This window comes from Hyla sarda, chromosome 4 (assembly GCF_029499605.1).
Source record: "Hyla sarda isolate aHylSar1 chromosome 4, aHylSar1.hap1, whole genome shotgun sequence".
Lineage (NCBI taxonomy): Eukaryota > Metazoa > Chordata > Amphibia > Anura > Hylidae > Hyla > Hyla sarda.
The window spans coordinates 121970272-121993182 of NC_079192.1; the positions used below are offsets into that span (position 1 = coordinate 121970272).

The 22911-nt window shown below is 46.5% G+C and overlaps 1 long non-coding RNA gene across 1 annotated transcript in view; it reads left to right on the forward strand.

Moving 5' to 3' along the window:
* LOC130368386 (uncharacterized) overlaps positions 1–21852 on the forward strand; it is a 36952-nt gene extending 15100 nt beyond the window's left edge. Inside the window, exons 2-3 of the long non-coding RNA XR_008892445.1 lie at positions 20233–20354; positions 21630–21852. This is a non-coding gene — a long non-coding RNA (uncharacterized LOC130368386). The remainder of the gene's footprint in view (positions 1–20232; positions 20355–21629) is intronic.
* Positions 21853–22911: the final 1059 nt, after the last annotated feature.

Here is a 22911-nt window from a genome sequence, read left to right on the forward strand (position 1 = left end):
CTTAATCCTTCCAGTACTTATCAGCTGCTCTATACTGCAAAGGAAATTGTATAGTTCTTTTCAGTCTGACCACAGAGCTTTCTGCTGACATCTCTGTCTGTGTCAGGAATTGTCCAGAGTACAAGCAAGTCCCCATAGCAAACCTCTCCTGCTCTGGACAGTTCCTGACATGGACAGAGGTGTCTGCAGAGAGCACTGTGGTCAGACAAAATACCTACACAACTTCCCCTGGAGCATATAGCAGCTGATAAGTACTGGAAGGATTAAGATTTTTAAAAAGGTGTGATTTACAAATCTGTATAACTTTCTGGCACCAGTTTGTTGAAAAAAATAATTGTTTCCACCGGAGTACCCCTTTAAATATCATAGTCAGATTTAATAGAAGGGATTTCCATTCAAATTGGAAAGTGCCTTCAAGGAGTATCTCTCGCTGTGAAGGACCTGACACATTTGTAGAGAATTGCTAAGACTATACCTAAGAGACTTGACCTACTGTATTTCATTTCACAGGATAGGTTGTAGGCTTTTTGCTATTGGGGATGTTGGTTGCAGATGATCATCCTAAAAACATAAATGTTCTGTTAAAACAATGTTTATGACAATTTCCAGTAAAACCCACCTTAAAGATGGCTATAATACACAGCGGTGATCTATTTTGGCCCAGGAAGTGTGCGCTTTGTATGTTTATTTGCTTACATATCAAGTATTGTATTTGGAAGCTATTACATGTGGGGGGATATGGGTAAGTCTGTGTGGGGGCTCAAGGTCTGAGAGATTATTATCTGATTCTATGACATTGTACAATATAAAGCCTGCTGAGCGCATACAGGATGTTTATTTGGATAATGAAAGCTTACAATACAATAACTAAACACAGCTATGACTACAACCGTGGACTCCCGACTGCCCTTACTTTCCATTTTAACAGTTTGTGAACAAAAGGACAATATCCTTACAAAAATGAAACAAAAAAGTTTCCAACATGAAACTAAAAACTTAAACACAAACTAGTACAAGGCCCTCTTCTTAGGGTCTATTTACACATACAGAATCCTGTGCATATTTGAAGCTGCAGATTTGAAACCTTGTCCAGTCACTTTGTTTAAACTCTGCAGCTTCAAATCCTGCATATTAAATATGTGCAGGATACTGTACGTGGGAATATACCCTTAAGGTAGGGTCACACGTGCCATATTTTGCTGCTGCATATTTTCCTACCTATTGAAGTCAATATGTAGCAAAAGCAGCTGCCTATTTTGCTACCCATTGACTTTAATGGGTAGGAAAATTAGGGTACACTTAGGGTACATTCACACAGGTGGATTTGCTTGCCTATCAACCCTATTGAGTTTGCAAGCAAATCCACCCTTGTGAACGTACCTGAAAAGGGACATCTTACTGATTTTAATGTGATCCACAGACATAAATATACTAATGTACTAATGTACTAATCTTGTTTTACACAAAAATGTTTTGTTTCTGCTGCTTCTGTGTGCTGACCTTTGTGTCTTGATGGTTACAAACTACAAACTTACGCTATAAAGTCTGATCCAACAGTCATGTGTTATGCTATCTTCTTTATAACTTACACATAGTGCTTCAAATAGTTTCATATCTCATTCCAGGTCCCCAACATAACTCCCTGCCCCAGCCCTATCTTGGCTCTCCATCTCATTCTTGGCTACCAGCATAGCTTTTCATCTCATTCTTAGTCCTGTGAATGATTCCTCATCCATTTCTAAGTCCCTAACATAGCTCCTTTTCTCATTCTTGGTCCCCAACATGGCTCCCCAACTCTTTCCTGATCCCCAGCATGGCTCCCAATCTCTTTCATAGTCCATAACATGGCTCCCTGCCTCATTCTTGTACTCCAGCATAGCTACCCATCTCATTCTTGGCTACCAGCATAGCTTTTCATCTCATTCTTAGTCCTGTGAATGGTTCCTCATCCATTTCTAAGTCCCTATCATAGCTCCTTTTCTCATTCTTGGTCCCTAACATAGCTCCCCAACTCTTTTCTGATCCCCAGCATGGCTCCCAATCTCTTTCATAGTCCATAACATGCAGAGGCGTAACTTGTACCTTTGGGCCCCGATGCAAACATATTTAACAGTGTCGCTAACATTAACTGGAAAGGTAATATTTATTTTCTTTAAAAATAGAATGTTGGGTTTAATGATGAAGGATTCACATTAACTTCTGTCTGGATATGGAGTAAATAGGCTTCACTGCCAGCAGTGCCAGTTATGAAGTAACATAGGTCTCATGGGAGACATAAGTCATTTCCTTATTTAATGACACGGTGAGTGATGACGTCATGAAGTGATGATTCCTACAGGAAGGCTCCTATTTTGTGCTGTTCCTTTTGTCTGTCAGGGAGATTTGTCCATGGTATAAACTGCATTGCTGTGGTTACTGGGAAGCAGAAATGTCATCTTGGACCAAACATATAATAGAATGCTGGGAATGTTTCCGTGACATTTAATGAGAAAGGCTTGGTGGTCTTTTAAGTTCAACTAAGTGCTCAGTAATGATGACGCAGACCGCTTCATGGTCTTCTGGACTATAGAGGGAGAATAAGGTCACAAACATTTATTGGACCATGACTTAACAGTATATCAAATGTCTACAGGCCACAATAGGAGTCCAAAAACTGTCATCTCAATTACCTAGAAATCCTCCTGACACATATGATGGTTCCAGTAATGTAAACCCATATGTTGTGAGATATGATATTAGTTATGATATTACAATATATTACAAAATTGACTAATTGTCACGCTGGCAGGAGGTGGATCCTCTGTGCCAGAGAGGGATTGGCGTGGACCGTGCTAGTGGACCGGTTCTAAGCTGCTACTGGTTTTCACCAGAGCCCGCCGCAAAGCGGGATGGTCTTGCAGCGGCGGTAGCAACCAGGTCGTATCCACTAGCAACGGCTCAACCTCTCTGACTGCTGAAGATAGGCGCGGTACAAGGGAGTAGACAAGAGCAAGGTCGGACGTAGCAGAAGGTCGGGGCAGGCAGCAAGGATCGTAGTCAGGGGCAACGGCAGGAGGTCTGGAACACAGGCTAGGAACACACTGGGAAACGCTTTCACTGGCACGATGGCAACAAGATCCGGCAAGGAAGGGAAGGGGAAGTGAGGTTATATAGGGAAGTGCACAGGTGAATTCACTAATTAGAACCAGGCGCCAATCAGCGGCACACTGGCCCTTTAAATCACAGAGACCCGGCGCGCGCGCGCCCTAGGGAGCGGGGCCGCACGCGCCGGGACAAGACCGACGGAGAGCGAGTCAGGTACGGGAGCCGGGATGCGCATCGCGAGCGGGCGCCTGCCGCATAGCGAATCGCATCCCGGCTGGGAGAGGTGTCGCAGCACACCCGGTCAGCAGGTCTGACCGGGGCGCTGCAATTGCGAGAATGTTGCGAGCGCTCCGGAGAGGAGCGGGGACCCGGAGCGCTCGGCGTAACAGTACCCCCCCCCTTGGGTCTCCCCCTCCTCTTGGAGCCTGAGAACCTGAGGACAAGACTTTTGTCTAGGATGTTGTCCTCAGGTTCCCAGGATCTCTCTTCAGGACCACAGCCCTCCCAATCCACCAGAAAATTTTTTTTTCCTCTGACCGTCTTGGAGGCCAGAATCTCTTTCACAGAGAAGACGTCAGAAGAGCCGGAAACAGGAGTGGGAGAAACAAATTGTCACGATGCCGGCTGGCAGGTAGTGGATCCTCTGTGCCAGAGAGGGATGGCGAGGACCGCGCTAGTGGACCGGTTCTAAGCCACTACAGGTTTTCACCAGAGCCCGCCGCAAAGCGGGATGGTCTTGCTGCGGCGGTAGTGACCAGGTCGTATCCACTAGCAACGGCTCACCTCTCTGGCTGCTGAAGATACTGAAGATAGGCGAGGTACAAGGGAGTAGGCAGTAGCAAGGTCGGACGTAGCAGAAGGTCGGGGGCAGGCGGCAAGGTTCGTAGTCAGGGGAGATAGCAAAGGTACTGGTACACAGGCTATTGAACACACAAGGAACGCTTTCACTGGCACTAAGGCAACAAGATCCGGCAAGGGGGTGCAAGGGAGGAGACTAGATATAGCCCGGGAACAGGTGGGAACCAATTAAGCTAATTGGGCCAGGCACCAATCATTGGTGCACTGGCCCTTTAAGTCTCAGGGAGCTGGCGCGCGCGCGCCCTAGAGAGCGGAGCCGCGCGCGCCAGCACATGACCGCAGGAGACGGGAACGGGTAAGTGACCTGGGATGCGATTCGCGAGCGGGCGCGTCCCGCTGTGCGAATCGCATCCCCAACGGCCATGACAGAGCAGCGCTCCCGGTCAGCGGGACTGACCGGGGAGCTGCAGGGAGAAAGACGCCGTGAGCGCTCCGGGGAGGAGCGGGGACCCGGAGCGCTAGGCGTAACAGTACCCCCCCCCCTTAGGTCTCCCCTTCTCTTTATCGGGAAACTGCCTCCCCTGGGATGAGGACACCGGGAAAGGATGGAGGGATTCCTCAACGGCAGGCAGAACCGCAGGAGTAGGAATGGGGAGAGAGGGCAGAGGGCGAGACCTGGCACGGGGCAGTGTGACACCAGGACGAGGGCCATGAGGGGACACAGAAGCTTGCCTGATGGAACTGGGAGGGGGGGATGGGCATTTCCTATGGCAGGCAGAGTCCTTAATGACCTTAGGGGGACCGGATACAGGAGGAACCACAGAGTTACGGCAAGGGTTACTGGGAACCGGTTTTAGACAGTTCTTGGAACAAGAGGACCCCCAACTCTTGATCTCCCCAGTGGACCAATCCAGGGTTGGGGAATGAAGTTGAAGCCAGGGAAGTCCAAGGAGAATTTCCGAGGTGCAATTGGGAAGGACCAAAAGTTCAATCCTCTCGTGATGAGATCCGATGCTCATAAGAAGGGGCTCCGTGCGGAAACGTATGGTACAGTCCAACCTGGCTCCGTTGACCGCGGAAATGTGGAGTGGCTTGACAAGACGGGTCACCGGAATACGGAATTTATTCACAAAGGACTCCCGAATAAAATTCCCAGAAGCTCCAGAGTCCAGGCAGGCCACTGCTGAGAGGGGAGAGCTGGCTGAAGTGGAAATCCGAACAGGTACCGTGAGACGTGGAGAAGCCGACTTGGCATCAAGAGACGCCACACCCACGAGAGCTGAGTGCGAGCGTGCGTTTCCCAGACGTGGAGGACGGATTGGGCAATCCACCAAAAAATGTTCAGTACTGGCACAGTACAGACAAAGATTCTCTTCCTTACGGCGATTCCTCTCTTCCAGGGTCAGGCGAGACCGATCCACTTGCATGGCCTCCTCGGCGGGAGGCCTAGGCGCAGATTGCAATGGAGACTGTGGGAGAGGTGTCCAGAGATCTAAGTCTTTTTCCTGGCGGAGCTCTTGATGCCTCTCAGAAAAACGCATGTCAATGCGAGTGGCTAGATGAATGAGTTCATGCAGGTTAGCAGGAGTCTCTCGTGCGGCCAGAACATCTTTAATGTTGCTGGATAGGCCTTTTTTAAAGGTCGCGCAGAGAGCCTCATTATTCCAGGATAGTTCAGAAGCAAGAGTACGGAATTGTATGGCGTACTCGCCAACGGAGGAATTACCCTGGACCAGGTTCAGCAGGGCAGTCTCAGCAGAAGAGGCTCGGGCAGGTTCCTCAAAGACACTTCGAATTTCCGAGAAGAAGGAGTGAACAGAGGCAGTGACGGGGTCATTGCGGTCCCAGAGCGGTGTGGCCCATGACAGGGCTTTTCCAGACAGAAGGCTGACTACGAAAGCCACCTTAGACCTTTCAGTAGGAAACTGGTCCGACATCATCTCCAAGTGCAGAGAACATTGCGAAAGGAAGCCACGGCAAAACTTAGAGTCCCCATTAAATTTGTCCGGCAAAGACAGGCGGAGGCTAGGAGCGGCCACTCGCTGCGGAAGGGGTGCAGGAGCTGGCGGAGGAGATGGTTGTTGCTGCTGTAGCTGAGACTGAACTTGCTGTAGCTGTGACTGTTGCTGCTGTTGCTGTGACTGGAGCTGCTGTAGCATGGTGGTCAAGTACGACAGCTGGTGCTCTTGTCGGGCGACCAATGTAGGGAGGTCGGCGGCAGCTGGCAGAGGAACTTCAGCGGGATCCATGGCCGGATCTACTGTCACGATGCCGGCTGGCAGGTAGTGGATCCTCTGTGCCAGAGAGGGATGGCGAGGACCGCGCTAGTGGACCGGTTCTAAGCCACTACAGGTTTTCACCAGAGCCCGCCGCAAAGCGGGATGGTCTTGCTGCGGCGGTAGTGACCAGGTCGTATCCACTAGCAACGGCTCACCTCTCTGGCTGCTGAAGATACTGAAGATAGGCGAGGTACAAGGGAGTAGGCAGTAGCAAGGTCGGACGTAGCAGAAGGTCGGGGGCAGGCGGCAAGGTTCGTAGTCAGGGGAGATAGCAAAGGTACTGGTACACAGGCTATTGAACACACAAGGAACGCTTTCACTGGCACTAAGGCAACAAGATCCGGCAAGGGGGTGCAAGGGAGGAGACTAGATATAGCCCGGGAACAGGTGGGAACCAATTAAGCTAATTGGGCCAGGCACCAATCATTGGTGCACTGGCCCTTTAAGTCTCAGGGAGCTGGCGCGCGCGCGCCCTAGAGAGCGGAGCCGCGCGCGCCAGCACATGACCGCAGGAGACGGGAACGGGTAAGTGACCTGGGATGCGATTCGCGAGCGGGCGCGTCCCGCTGTGCGAATCGCATCCCCAACGGCCATGACAGAGCAGCGCTCCCGGTCAGCGGGACTGACCGGGGAGCTGCAGGGAGAAAGACGCCGTGAGCGCTCCGGGGAGGAGCGGGGACCCGGAGCGCTAGGCGTAACACAAATTTGGGAGAGAAGCGATTAATGATGAGTGGTTTAAGGAGAGAGACATGGAAGGCATTGGGAATACGGAGAGAAGAAGGAAGAAGGAGTTTGTAAGAGACAGGATTAATCTGGCACAAGACTTTGAAAGGACCAAGATAGCGTGGTTCCAGTTTGTAACTGGGGACACGAAAGCGGACATATTTAGCGGAGAGCCATACCTTGTCTCCGGGCGCAAAAATGGGGGGAGTTCTTCTTTTCTTATCGGCAAACCTTTTCATGCGGGATGAAGCCTGTAAAAGAGAATTTTGGGTCTCTTTCCATATGGTGGAAAGATCACGAGTCACTTCATCCACAGCGGGCAAACCAGAGGGCAAGGGAGTAGGGAGGGGGGGAAGAGGGTGACGGCCGTACACCACGAAAAATGGGGACTTAGCAGAAGATTCTGAGACTCTGAAGTTGTATGAAAATTCGGCCCATGGTAGAAGATCTGCCCAGTCATCCTGGCGGGAGGAAACAAAATGCCGTAAATAGTCACCCAGGACCTGGTTAATTCTTTCTACTTGCCCATTGGATTGGGGATGATAAGAAGAAGAGAAGTTTAATTTAATCTTGAGCTGTTTACAGAGGGCCCTCCAGAATTTAGACACGAATTGGACGCCTCTATCCGAGACGATCTGTGTGGGCAAACCGTGAAGACGAAAAATGTGTACAAAAAATTGTTTTGCCAACTGAGGCGCTGAAGGGAGACCAGGAAGAGGAATAAAATGTGCCATCTTGGAAAATCGATCAACGACCACCCAAACAACAGTGTTGCCACGGGATGGGGGTAAGTCTGTAATAAAGTCCATACCAATCAGAGACCAAGGCTGTTCGGGGACAGGCAGAGGATGAAGGAGACCAGCAGGCTTCTGGCGAGGAGTCTTATCCCGGGCACAGACCGTACAGGCCCGCACAAAATCAACAACATCCGTCTCCAGAGTCGGCCACCAATAGAAACGAGAGATGAGTTGCAAGGACTTTTTGATGCCCGCATGGCCTGCGAGGTGGGAGGAGTGACCCCATTTGAGAATCCCGAGACGTTGGCGTGGAGAAACGAAGGTCTTCCCTGGAGGAGTTTGCCTGATGGAGACTGGAGAAGTGGAGATCAGACAGTCAGGAGGAATGATGTGTTGCGGAGAGACCTCTACTTCCGAGGCATCCGAGGAACGAGAGAGAGCATCGGCCCTAATGTTCTTGTCGGCAGGGCGAAAATGAATTTCAAAGTTAAAACGGGCAAAGAACAACGACCACCTGGCCTGGCGAGGATTCAGCCGTTGGGCAGACTGGAGATAGGAGAGATTCTTGTGATCGGTGTAAATGATAACTGGAAATTTTGATCCCTCCAGCAGATGCCTCCATTCCTCAAGTGCCAATTTAATGGCCAGTAGTTCTCGATCCCCGATGGAGTAGTTCCTCTCCGCCGGAGAGAAGGTCCTAGAAAAAAAACCACAAGTAACAGCATGCCCAGAAGAATCTTTTTGTAGAAGGACCGCTCCAGCTCCCACTGAGGAGGCATCAACCTCCAATAGGAAGGGTTTAGATGGGTCAGGTCTGGAGAGCACGGGAGCAGAAGAAAAGGCAGACTTGAGCCGTTTAAATGCGTCTTCCGCTTGGGGAGACCAGGACTTAGGATTGGCATTCTTCTTGGTTAAAGCCACGATAGGAGCCACAATAGTGGAAAAATGTGGAATGAATTGTCTGTAATAATTGGCGAACCCCAAAAAACTTTGGATAGCACGGAGTCCGGAGGGGCGTGGCCAATCTAAGACGGCAGAGAGTTTATCTGGGTCCATTTGTAGTCCCTGTCCAGAGACCAAGTATCCTAGGAAAGGAAGAGATTGACATTCAAACAGACATTTCTCCATTTTGGCATAAAGTTGATTGTCTCGAAGTCTCTGAAGAACCATGCGGACATGCTGGCGATGTTCTTCTAAGTTGGCAGAAAAAATCAGAATATCGTCCAGATACACAACAACACAGGAATATAAGAGATCACGAAAAATTTAATTAACAAAGTCTTGGAAGACGGCAGGGGCGTTGCACAGGCCAAAGGGCATGACCAGATACTCAAAGTGTCCATCTCTGGTGTTAAATGCAGTTTTCCATTCGTCCCCCTCCCTGATGCGGATGAGATTATATGCACCTCTTAAGTCCAGTTTGGTAAAGATGTGGGCACCTTGAAGGCGATCAAAGAGTTCAGAGATAAGAGGTAGGGGGTAGCGGTTCTTTACCGTGATTTTATTAAGTCCGCGGTAATCAATGCAAGGACGTAGGGAGCCATCCTTTTTGGACACAAAGAAAAATCCAGCTCCGGCAGGAGAGGAGGATTTGCGGATAAACCCCTTTTTTAAATTTTCCTGGATGTATTCAGACATAGCAAGAGTCTCTGGGGCGGACAGAGGATAAATTCTGCCCCGGGGTGGAGTAGTGCCCGGGAGGAGGTCAATAGGACAGTCAAAAGGCCTGTGAGGGGGTAAAGTCTCAGCTTGCTTTTTGCAAAATACGTCAGCATAGTCCATATAAGCCTTAGGGAGACCGGTTACAGGGGGAACCACAGGGTCACGGCAGGGAGTACTGGGAACCGGTTTAAGACAGTCCTTGAAACAAGAAGTACCCCAGCTCTTGATCTCTCCTGTGGACCAATCAAGGGTTGGGGAATGGCGTTGAAGCCACGGTAGTCCAAGGAGAATTTCGGAAGTGCAATTGGAGAGGACCAAAAACTCAATTTTTTCGTGATGAGGTCCGATGCACATTAGGAGGGGTTCCGTGCGGTAACGCACGGCACAGTCCAATCTTTCATTGTTAACACAATTGATGTAGAGGGGTCTGGCGAGACTGGTCACTGGGATGTTGAACCTGTTGATGAGAGAGGCCAAAATAAAATTTCCTGCAGATCCGGAATCCAAGAAGGCCTTAGTAGAGAAGGAGAAGGTAGAGGCAGATATCCGCACAGGCACAGTAAGGCGTGGAGAAGCAGAGTTGACATCAAGAACTGTCTCACCTTTGTGCGGAGTCAGCGTACGTCTTTCCAGGCGGGGAGGACGGATAGGACAATCCTTCAGGAAGTGTTCGGTACCGGCACAGTACAGGCAAAGATTCTCCATGCGGCGTCGTGTCCTCTCTTGAGGTGTCAAGCGAGACCGGTCAACTTGCATAGCCTCCACGGCGGGAGGCACAGGAACGGATTGCAGAGGACCAGAGGAGAGAGGAGCCGGGGAGAAAAAACGCCTCGTGCGAACAAAGTCCATATCCTGGCGGAGCTCCTGACGCCTTTCGGAAAAACGCATGTCAATGCGAGTGGCAAGATGAATGAGTTCATGCAGGTTAGCAGGAATTTCTCGTGCGGCCAGAACATCTTTAATGTTGCTGGATAGGCCTTTTTTAAAGGTCGCGCAGAGGGCCTCATTATTCCAGGATAATTCGGAAGCAAGAGTACGGAATTGGATGGCGTACTCGCCAACGGAAGAATTACCCTGGACCAGGTTCAGCAGGGCAGTCTCAGCAGAAGAGGCTCGGGCAGGTTCCTCAAAGACACTTCGAATTTCCGAGAAGAAGGAGTGTACAGAGGCAGTGACGGGGTCATTGCGGTCCCAGAGCGGTGTGGCCCATGACAGAGCTTTCCCAGACAGAAGGCTGACTACGAAAGCCACCTTAGACCTTTCAGTAGGAAACTGGTCCGACATCATCTCCAAGTGCAGGGAACATTGTGAAAGAAAGCCAAGCAAAAGTTAGAGTCCCCATCAAATTTATCCGGCAAGGAAAGTCGTAGGCCGGAAGCGGCCACTCGCTGCGGAGGAGGTGCAGGAGCTGGCGGAGGAGATGATTGCTGAAGCTGTGGTAGTAGCTGCTGTAGCATCACGGTCAGTTGAGACAGCTGGTGGCCTTGTTGCGCTATCTGTTGCGACTGCTGGGCGACCACAGTGGTGAGGTCGGCGACAACTGGCAGTGGAACTTCAGCGGGATCCATGGCCGGATCTACTGTCACGATTCGGCTGGCAGGAGGTGGATCCTCTGTGCCAGAGAGGGATTGGCGTGGACCGTGCTAGTGGACCGGTTCTAAGCTGCTACTGGTTTTCACCAGAGCCCGCCGCAAAGCGGGATGGTCTTGCAGCGGCGGTAGCAACCAGGTCGTATCCACTAGCAACGGCTCAACCTCTCTGACTGCTGAAGATAGGCGCGGTACAAGGGAGTAGACAAGAGCAAGGTCGGACGTAGCAGAAGGTCGGGGCAGGCAGCAAGGATCGTAGTCAGGGGCAACGGCAGGAGGTCTGGAACACAGGCTAGGAACACACTGGGAAACGCTTTCACTGGCACGATGGCAACAAGATCCGGCAAGGAAGGGAAGGGGAAGTGAGGTTATATAGGGAAGTGCACAGGTGAATTCACTAATTAGAACCAGGCGCCAATCAGCGGCACACTGGCCCTTTAAATCGCAGAGACCTGGCGCGCGCGCGCCCTAGGGAGCGGGGCCGCGCGCGCCGGGACAAGACCGACGGAGAGCGAGTCAGGTATGGGAGCCGGGATGCGCATCGCGAGCGGGCGCCTGCCGCATAGCGAATCGCATCCCGGCTGGGAGAGGTGTCGCAGCGCACCCGGTCAGCAGGTCTGACCGGGGCGCTGCAATTGCGAGAATGTTGCGAGCGCTCCGGGGAGGAGCGGGGACCCGGAGCGCTCGGCGTAACACTAATTATCATGCACACACAACATGTAGCAAAAATCACTAGATGTTACAAAGAGTATTGTTCTAACAACTCATTATCGGCAGCCACATCTGCAGTACTTACTTGTCAGGACCTTGCTCCCATGCCGTATACTGGCCGGTCTCCTGTGCTGCTCCCATCTTTTGCTGTGTCCCCAGATTGCCAAGGGTACTAGCGCTGTATGGCACCACCTATCCCTGCGTGTGTTTAAATGGGCACCTGAGATTGTTCCAGTAAAACCTTCGCTAGCACTACCATATAATCAGATTTTCCTGGATCCTGACCGTTTGCCTGTTCCCTGACTATCATTTTGTCTACTGATTTGAACCTGACATTAGTCTCCTAGTTTGACATTTGCCTGTTGTTTGTTCTGCCTCTGATTCTGATTTTGTATGACATCACCCTCCTGGTTTTGACCCATTGACATGTTTTCTGGGTTTTCCTTTTAGCACTCTAATTTTGTCTTTACATCCAGTTTCATGTTGACCTGGCTTGTTTGACCTCACCTGTGTCTCTAAGCACTTAAGTAGGGACCATCACCCAATTGGGGGGGCCATCGTTTACGGTGGATGATCCAAGCAGGTAGGGACAGTGGCTGTGTCAGTGGCTGTGATAATACTGTAACATATCTATAGATTTAGATGCAAATTCTGGTGCAGATTTTAAGGCTAGCAATGTAGCCTAGTTTTTATTTTATATGTAAGCTCAGCCCCAATGTACTTGGACTCAATGAAAACCTTTATCTTTAGATTAGAAGAATGAGTACGGAGTCTTTATAACAGTGGTTAACCTGCCAATATTGCTCTAAAGGTGCAGCAGCAAATTATTTACAGAAGTTGCAAAGCATCCCAGAAAAACACCCCAAGAACTGCAGGATAAGCTAGTTTTAGCAAAGGTCAATTCCGAACTTCTCAGTTCTCAAGAGACTGAGGGTTAAAGGGATTCACCAGAGAATAACTAATCGGAAACCACTTATATCCAGGAATAACATCTATTCTTGTATAAATTAAATATATGTATCTGAATAAAGAAAACACTTGAATGGTTGCCATGTTTTTCTGGCATAATGAGCTGTGGAACACTCTATACAACACAAGCCCTATGATATCTAGCATAAAGCATCTAGAACATTTAAGGACAGCATGCACATCATCCCAGCATTGAACATAGTAGTGGGAATTCTGTGTGGTGACCCTATAAGGTGCACAGTGGTGTGGAGTTGACTGATACTTGTAGCCTCACTCATCCCAGATGAGTTACCGTAGGGTTACAGTTGGCAAGGGTAGTAATGAACCCCAAATGTCCAGTAGAGTCACCACACAAGCTTTTGTCAGTGGTGAGGGGCTGCACTAATGGTATATAGTCCTAGTGACGAAGTCCTGACTGATGGTATGTGAAAGGCCTTGTGTGTGCAGTGCAAACCAAAACAACATGACTCACAGAGCATTGTAGTAGAGCAGTAAAAAAATGTTCTGAACATCTTCCACATAGTGGAGTCACAGATCTTGATCAGTACCAGAGGTAGATAGTACTAAAGGAGTTCACCTCTGTGGAGTGTAGATGTTGTTTTGAGCCGTTCATGAGTTTATAAATCCTTGAGGTCTTTGGAAAACTCTGTAGGATGGCTTCTGACAGAAAACGTTCATCTGGCCCGACTAGCGGTTCACACAGGCACAGATTTGCTAAGGGGCCCTTGCTTAGCTGATTCTCTCCTTAGACAAGTAAGAAAAGTTCAGAAGAAGTAAGAAATAAGGGGGAGAGTTATCAAATCCGGTGCAGAGGAAAAGTTGACCACTTTCCCATAGCAACCAATCACATTGTCTCTTTCACTTTTCAGAGGCCTTTTCGAAAATGAAAGAAGCAATCTGATTGATCGCTATGGGCAACTGGCCAACTTTTCCTCTGCACAGGTTTTGATAAATCTCCCCCTAAGTTTTTCATTTCAAGGTAAAGACTTTACACAGGATATTGTAGTCCTCTGTGTAGTAGCCTGTAGTGATAAAATTGCTTATGGCAAGTTTAATTAACATTACTCTAACTCTAGTCAGTAAAACAGATGGTTGCCATGGCAACCGGAGGCCTGACAATGTCATGGCTACGGAAGGCAATCTGCCTCTACCTAAAGTAGAGTCTGATCTGCTATACTATGCCTGTTTGTGTAAAACTGACAGGCATAGGCATTATACAGTGGAGAACAGATGTGTACTCCACTGTATTATTTATACGATCATTAAAAAAAAGTAAAGTGTAAAAAAATTGGAATTTAAAAATAAAATTATGAAAATAATACAATAAATTATATATATATATATATATATATATATATATATATATATATATATATATACACTGTGATGGCATTACAACGGACAACTGGTCGCGCAAAAAACAAGTCCTTATACTGGTCTGTGGATGAAAATATAAAATAGTTATGACTTTTTGAAGGCGGGGAGGAAAAAACGAAAACATAAAAATAAAATTGTCTGAGTCCTTAAGGGGTTAAATCCACTTCAGAACTGAACTGGTCCCTGAAAAATCTGATTTTGAAATTTTCTTGAAGATCTGGAAAATTGCTGCTAAACTTATAAACATTCTAGAAAAGTACAAGAATGTTTATCAAATGTGAAATTGGTGTGAAATTACTATTTGTCGTACAAGCACAAAATGTAAAATCTATAAAAATGCTCATTTTTTATAGTTTTTGCATAGCTGCTAAATATATCAATCTAAATTTACAATATGTCACAAAAAACAATCTCAGAATTGCTTTCATAAGTAAAAGTGTTCAAAAGTTATTACCAAATAAGGGGACACATGTCAGATTTAAAAATGTTGCCTTGGTCATTAAAGGGGTACACCAGTGAAAAAAAATTTTTTTTTTAATCAACTGGTGCCAGAATCTTAACCCTTCAGTACTTATCAGCTACTACAGATTTTCTGCCTGACCACATTGCTCTCTGCTGACACCTCTGTCCATGTCAGGAACTGTCCAGAGCAGGATAGGTTTGCTATGGGGATTTGCTCTTGCTCTCGACAGTCCCTGAAACAGACAGAGGTGTCAGCAGAGAGCACTGTGGTCAGACAGAAAATACATTTAAAAGGAAAAGAACGTCCTGTGGAGCATACAGCAGCTGATAAGTACTGGAAGGATTAATATTTTGAAATAGAAGTAATTTACAAATCTGTTTAACGTTCTGGCACCAGTTGATTTAAAAAGAAAATTTGCATCGGAGTACCCCATTAAGGTCAAAATAGGCTAAGGAGTAAAGGGGTATGAAATCAACTAGCCACGACTGGAGAATGTCATTGGTAAGCAACCAGTGAGCAGACTGAAGAAATTGTTGCTGTAGAGTAGTTGGTTAAAATCGTTTAGCCATGGAAAGAAACAAATTGCAGAACCCTTTGTGGGCTGTCATTGAAGCGGCATAATTCACAAGTGGGGGAGTCAGTTTTGGAGGTCTTCTGGGGGCATAAGACTTCAATACTAGAGGGTCTAGGAGGGACTCTGTAGGATATCAGCCTAAGGGTGGGATTTTAGGGAAGTGGTTGAAGTGTGTGAAAGTTTATTGTGCGTTATCTTGTTTATTTTTGTTAAGTTGTTGTGGGCAATGTGAAAAAAAAATTTAAACTGCGATCTCTGGGAAGTTAATGCGAGTTTGACTAAAGTTTTCAAGTTTGTGTGTAAAAACTGTTAACATGGAAAATCCTAGGGATCCCAGGAAAAATAAGCTCTGGTTGATCTAGTGCATAAATCTGTGGCTTGTGGACTAAAGAGCGGCTGAGGAAATAAGTGCAAAGTTTTAAAAATAGAAGTTGAAAACAGTTGGAAGCAGGAGATTAAAGATTTAAGTATTACTTTTCCTTTATAATCAATTACTGCTGTTTGTCACCAAGGATATGGACAGCAGGATTGGAGGTTTTCTTCAGTGCACAATGTGCCACATGTATGCACCTCGGGAGCAGCAGCTTCAGGGTTAATACCGCTGTGGCAGATATGAGCATGTTGCCCACCTGGAAGGTCATATTAGAGATCTAGAGGAGCAAAATGCAACACTGAGGGCCATGGACAATCTTGAAGAGAGCATACTGCCTACAGAGCAAACAGTTAGTGGGGGAGACATGGAGGTTGGAGAAACTAGCCAGGAGGCCCAAGTAGGGAGCTCAATTAATGTAGTTAGAGGGACTAGAAAGGGGGCAAGGAAAAGGAAAGCCACTTCTGCTTCTGATCTCCTAAGCAAAATTGCCAGGTTGCGAGGGCCTCAGGATCAGAGATTGCAACCCTAGTGGATACTGGTCTTCCTAACAGCCAGGGGAACAGTCCCACTAGTAGTGCGGGGGATGGTGATGCAGGTAGACCAAAACAGTGGTTGTAGGGGATTCTATAATCAGGAAGACGGATAGAATAATTTGTCGCCCAGACCGCCTCAACCGAATGGTTTGCTGTCTTCCTGGTGCCAGGGTTCGGCATGTGGGGGAACGGGTTGACAAATTACTTGGGGGGGGGGGGCTGGGGTTGACCCAGCTGTCATGGTCCACATGGGAACCAATGACAGAATACATGGTAGGTGAAGGTCCTTAAATAATAATGATAAAGGAGAACTAGGCGTCAACCTAAAGGGAAGGTTGTATTCTCTGTGCCATGCAAATCTCAGGAAAGACAGCTTAGGGAGTTAAATGCATGACTTAAGTCGTGGTGTAAGGGGGAAGGTATTGGGTTTTTAGAGCACTGGGCTGACTTTTCATTGGGGTACAAACTTTATTCTACAGATAATTTGCATCTGAATGGAAGGGGATCCACTGTGCTGGGGAAGAGAATCCTGGAAGGGTTGGCCAAGTATTTAAACTAGGTAAGTGGGGGGACGGCAGTAGAGCAAATCAAGCAGACAGTGGGGCAGAGAAGTTAGAGAGGGGTCAGGACATATTGGTGGGTGGAGAGGAGACCTGTGGGGGGAGGTTAAGAGCAGTGGATAAGGAGTTCCATGTGTTACAAACCAGCGGTGAAAATAAATGTAGCCCCAACAACTCAAAAGATCCCATTAGCCCCAATAACTCAAAAAATCCCATTGGTGAGATTTAATGTGTAAAACTTTATGGAATTGTAAAGTGTATGTTCCCAAATGCAAGAAGTCTAGAAAGTAAAATGGGGGAGCTTGAGGCCTTGATACTGGAGGAACATATTGATATAGTTGGGGTCACTGAGACATGGCTGGACTCCTCACATGACTGGGCTGTCAATCTGCATCGGTTTACACTGTTTCGCAAGGATAGGGTAAACAGGAAAGGTGGTGGAGTCTGTCTGTATGTTAGAAGCGGTATGAAAGTCAGTGTGAACAATGCCATAGTGTGTAATGATTCTGAGGATGTGGAATCCTTGTAGGTAAAATAACAAAAGAGATCATTTTTGGTGTAATCTATCGACCCCCCAACACCACTGAGGAGATAGAAGGTCGGCTGCATACACAAAAAGAGAGGGCTGCCCAGACTGGTACAGTGGTAATAATCTGAGATTTTAACTATCCAGAAATTGTTTGGGGTCGGGGTTTGGCTAAAACTACAAAGGGGAGAAAATTCCTAAATTTATTGCAGGATAACTTTATGACCCAGTTTGTGGAGGACCCAGCAAGAAGTGATGCTTTGTTGGATCTGGTCATTTCTAACAATGCAGAGCTGGTTGGAAATGTAACTGTGCATATGTGGTTGAATGTAGCGTGAACATGGTCTCGGTCACGCTACATTCAACCACATATGCACGGCACCGCCTCTCATCTTCTCCTCTGCACCAGTCCTGTATAATTCTGAGGAAGGTCCTGGTAGAACCGAAATGTCAGTTGATTAAAGGACTGTTATAATAAAACCCTTTGCATCAAGTTCTGAGTGCCAAGTTTATTTTGAAAAATAATAAAAGGATTGGGATTCCTATTTGGGCACCTATCTAGAGGGAGTGGCATATCAATTGCACATGGAAATGTAAGTGTTTGTGAAAACCTCGGTAATAGCGACCACAATATAGTTACTATTGGCTTAAAGTGTAGAAAACAAAGACAGGTTGGGAGGGCAAAAACATATAATTTTGAAAAGGCAAATTTACACCTGGTCACGACAGCACCATCAGAGAGATGGAATCCTCCCCTAGGGACAGGAAACCTAGAGTAAAAAAGGAAGTACAGCCCTCCTATGCATCAGTGGTTTCCTGTCCCTAGGAAGCCTGGAGTAATCCATGTCTCTTGGGAGGTTTTGGAAACCGGTGGTGGAGGTCCTGGGAGGCGATTTTTATTCCTTAGCTTTGGGATTTTTTTCAGGGCCTCTATTACACCCTGGTTGGGGGGTTCTTATGGCAGCACCCCCAGCAGCAGTATTCCCTGATACTGCCACCCACCTCCATCTCCCTCTGTCTCTATAGTCACTGCTTGCCCTAACCTGCCTGTAGTTGTGGTAGGTGGTTGTGTATACCTTAGCTGAGGCAGACTCTGGTGACCTTTCTCCCCTGTAGGGGGCTGGAAGGGGTTCGGAGCTCCTGCAGAGTTTCGCGCGGTGGGGGGCTATGATGGCTATGCCCATATTGGAGGTGGGGCTTAATCCTCTGGTCCCAGATCAGAAAGTGACAGCTAGGGAGGAGTGAGGCTGACACGGGCGCTGGAGGTGACTTCAGATGCCTCGTCTAGGGGCCTTCTCAGAGCGGCAGCTTTAAAAAAGGAGCTCTTTTGGCTGCTGCTCTAATTCCGAGTGTTTGCACTGGACAGCCCGTTTCTTCTGCTACCTAGCAAGCCTACAGGAGGGAGCACAGAGTGGAAGGTGAGCTCCACAGAAGAAGATTCTTCTAAGCGGGACCGTTCTGAATCCTTTTCCAGGAACCCATCTACGATACCATGCTTTGGTGGAGAGGTGAGTGTATCCAGTTTTTTCTTTTAATGTATATACTGATGTTAGTTTAATTATGTTTCCTTAGATCATGTACCTAAGAAAGCAACTAAAAAATTCAAGCATAGAGAATGTGCCATGTGTGAAGTTGCTTTAGAATCTGATTATGACAAGCCTAATTGTTCATCCTGCATTGGTAAGGTTATAGCGGCAGGGGGATGCACAGGGAAGTAGGGCTGATGCCTACTATGCCAATTCTCTGTCTACAGCCCCCCTTACTAACTGTCTGTTACCCCCCAGAGACTCCGTCACCGTCACTTTTATTACAAAGCAGGAGATGGTGAAAAACAGATTGCTAGATTATTGCTGTTGTGGATAGATCAGCTGTCAACGGATTTGCAAAACAATGTCACAAGGGAGCAAATTCTGTCCTCTATACCAACCAAGTGGAAGTTCTCCCATAAAGGTAGTGCCCAGCCCAGCATTTCTGCTAAAAAGCTCATCTCCCAGTGACGGGATCTTACGAGTAGGTGGCAGACTAAGAGAATTCTTTTCAGAGTGGGAAAGAATTTCAGGATGTTCCTGGGTTATTCAGACCATGCGAGATGGCCTTCAGTAGGAGTTTATCAGTCGGCCACCTACTCGTTTCCTGATTACAAAAAATCCCTTAGGTTTAACTGGTCAGTCTTCTCTAAAGCGAGAGGTTGTGTCCTTAAAGGAAATCTGTCATCAGAATCACCCGCACTAAACCTGTTACACAGGCTTGTAGTGCGGGTGATCCTGATTAAAACGCTCCTTACCTGGTTAAAAATGGTTCAGTGGTTCTTAAGATATCTATATTTTTAGTTTTCTGTTATTCCCTGGCTTGGGACTCAGTGGGAGGTGTTATCATCTGGGACTCGGCCACACGTCATTATAGCTGGGCGGAGCTGCCCGGCTCATGAATATTCATGACCATATCCTTGTAGTCTAACTCCTTTTTCTAGGTCTGATTGGGAAGGGCCGCGAGGATAAGTTCATGAATATTCATGAGCCGGGCGGCAGCTCCGCCCAGCTAGAATGACGTGTGGCCGAGTCCCAGATGATAACACCTCCCACTGAGTCCCAAGCCAGGGAATAACAGAAAACTAAAAATATAGATATCTTAAGAACCACTGAACCATTTTTAACTAGGTAAGGAGCGTTTTAATCAGGATCACCCGCACTACAAGCCTGTGTAACAGGTTTAGTGCGGGTGATTCTGATGACAGATTTCCTTTAATCAAGAGGGGAGTTTTAACCCCGGTGCCTTCGGAAGAGCAAGGCCAGAGATTTTACTCAACTCTGTTTCTAGTAAGGAAGCCAAATGGGAATTTCAGAGTCATCATAAATTTGAAACCTCTAAACCGCTTCCTTGTGTACAATCATTTTAAGATGGAAACAATAAAATCTATGGTCAACCTCTTGTTCAAGAACTGTTTCATGTTTTCTAGATCTAAAAGACGCATATCTTCATGTTCCAATACAAGGACTTTAAAGGGGTATTCCGGGGATAAAATGTCTGATCACGGGGGTCCCGCTGCTTCCAGCTAGCCGTCACACCTCCTCCCATAGACATGAATGGAGGGGGCGTGACGTCACCAGCAGCGACCAGCAGCAGGCCCCCCCGCGATCAGACATCTTATCCTCTATCCTTTAGATAGGGGATAAGATGTTTTTGCTCGGAATACCCCTTAAAAAAAAAATCTAAGATTAGCAGTTCACATAAATTCCCAATTACTACACCTGCAGTTTTGCATTCTGCCTTTCAGGATTGCTGTTGCCCCGAGAGTGTTCACGAAAGTGGTTGCAGAAATGGCAGCTCACATCCGAGAGGGAGATGGGATTTTCGAACCTAGACGACTTCCTTCTAGTAGCAAAGTCGGAGGAAAAGGTACAGATATTTTTTAACCATACTATAGGAATCCTTCACAAGTTAGATTGGTTAATTAACTGGGAAAAATCCTCTGCTATCCCTACAAAAAGTTTTTTTTAGGTATTTTATTTGGTTCCATTGTCCTGAAATCCTTTCTTCCCGTCCATAAAATAGAGAAGATCATCTCCTTAGTTAGAGAAATCATCAGATGTCCACGTATTTCCATTATGAAAGGAATGTCAGGTCTAGGTCTCTTTACAACAGCCATTCCTGCAGTTCCCTGGGCTCCACTCCACTCCAGGGAGTTACAGTTAGAACTTCTGAGGGTTTGGGATGGTTCTCAATCAGATTTGGAAAGACGTATTGTATTATCTTCCACTGTTGTCGCTTCTCTAGATTGGTGGTTAGTTGAAGGAAACTTGACTAGAGATGTAGATTGGCAGTTTCAGAACCCAGTCATCATTACTACAGATTCTAGCCCCTGGGGGTGCGGAGCTCACTTAGGGAATTTGAATTATCAGGGGTCATGAGAAGAGTTGTCTGATAAATCTTTAAATTACAAGGAGTTATTAGCGGTGTACCGAGCTCTTGAGTCAGCTAGTCCTTATATTCAAGGTTCAAAAAAAAAAATTCTGATAATACGCCCACTGTGCCAATCATTAAAGGGGTACTCTACTTTTTTTTTTTTTTAAATCAACTGGTGCCAGAAAGTTAAACAGATTTGTAAATTACTTCTATTAAAAAATCTTAATCCTTCCAGTACTTATCAGCTGCTGTATGATCCACAGGAACTTCTTTTCTTTTTGAATTTCCTTTCTGTCTGACCACAGTGCTCTCTGCTGCCACCTCTGTCCATGTCAGAAACTGTCCAGAGTAGGAGCAAATCCCCATAGCAAACCTACCCTGCTCTGAACAGTTCATGACTGACAGAGGTGTCAGCAGAGAGCACTGTGGTCAGACAGAAAGGGAAAAAAAAAAAAAAAGAACTTCATGTGGATCATACAGCAGCTGATAAGTACTGGAAGGATTAAAGGGGTATTCCAGGCCAAAACTTTTTTTTTATATATCAACTGGCTCCTGAAAGTTAAACAGATTTGTAAATTACTTCTATTAAAAAATCTTAATCCTTCCAATAGTTATTAGCTTCTGAAGTTGAGTTGTTGTTTTCTGTCTAACTGCTCTCTTAGAGCTGTGCAAAGGGTCTGAGGAAAGGGTCGTATTTGAGAACCCTGAAACGCGTCTAGTCCTTCTCACTGGCACTTATGCTCTTTATGAACTCTATCCATTATCCAGGGAGTAAGCCAATCACTTACTGTGGATTTTCTACACATTAGTCGATCCAGACTAGTGTCCGGTCCTGATATTATCTGTCCAGCTCCGGCTCAGCTGACGTCACACCCCATCTACACGAGGCAAGTTCCATCTACCCAGCGTGCGGTCTCCGGCTTCTTCTAAGTCCAGCGGTGAGGAAACCAACATCATAAGTGCCTGCCAGCGCACGGTCTCCTGGCAAATTTTCCATCGGCGCCTGCCAGCGCCACCAGCCTGTGACGAGCACCACCGCAAAACATCTGGACCCTGAGAGTTAAAGCCACAGCACCATCTAAGACCGCTGACTGCAGTATCTAGGCACAGGGACAACTTTAATTGCCTCAGCGAGAGCTGTCAGAGCCACACCATCCATTCCATCACAGAACCGGTAACACAGTATATAATTTGATATATAACTGTCATCTAAAAGGACACTTATATCGCATCATTCTAATACTGCGAGGATATAAGATCAATATGTCTATATAGAGCTATTTCATATGCCAGTGCTATATTTTAATATTTACATATTTTTATAATTTAAGATTGTCTAACTTTGTATATTTACTATATGTGTTCTTCTCACATGGGCCCTGTGAGGAGTAATGCACTGTACTAGAATACATTTAAAATAAATCATTGTTTTGAATTATTATTGGAGTACGACTCAGTTATCCATATCCTATATTTAATTGATTACACTACCTTGGAAGGTCCGGGCAATATTTTTTCTACACTAATTTACAAATCTGTGTAACTTTCCGGAGCCAGTTGATATATAAAAAAGGTTTTGCCTGGAATACCCCTTTAAGATTTTTGTAATAGAAGTGATTTACAAATCTATAACAGTTGTGTAGCTCACTTAGTGGTAGATTGTACCTGAGGTTAAAGGTGTTACCTTTACCCAAGAAAGGCCTATAATTAAAATAAATGGAGGTATATAAATATAATTTATATAAAACCAGTCCTCAAGGTACAATATGAAAGTAAGAAAAATAGGAGTTGGTCCAGTATAGGTTAATAAATGGTATTTATTAGGTACAGTGATTGATTAAAATATATATATAATAAAGGACAACCTAAAAGCCCCAGCAGGGCCCTTGCATGGGGTATTGGGGTCCAAAAGAATGGATAAAAATGGTGATAAAAAATATTATAAAAAATGGGAAAAAGTATATGGGTATGCTGAATATCGAAACGATTGATAATAGTCTCTAGTATAGATGACATTTTCACCAGAGTAGAAATTCATTCAGTTGATTAT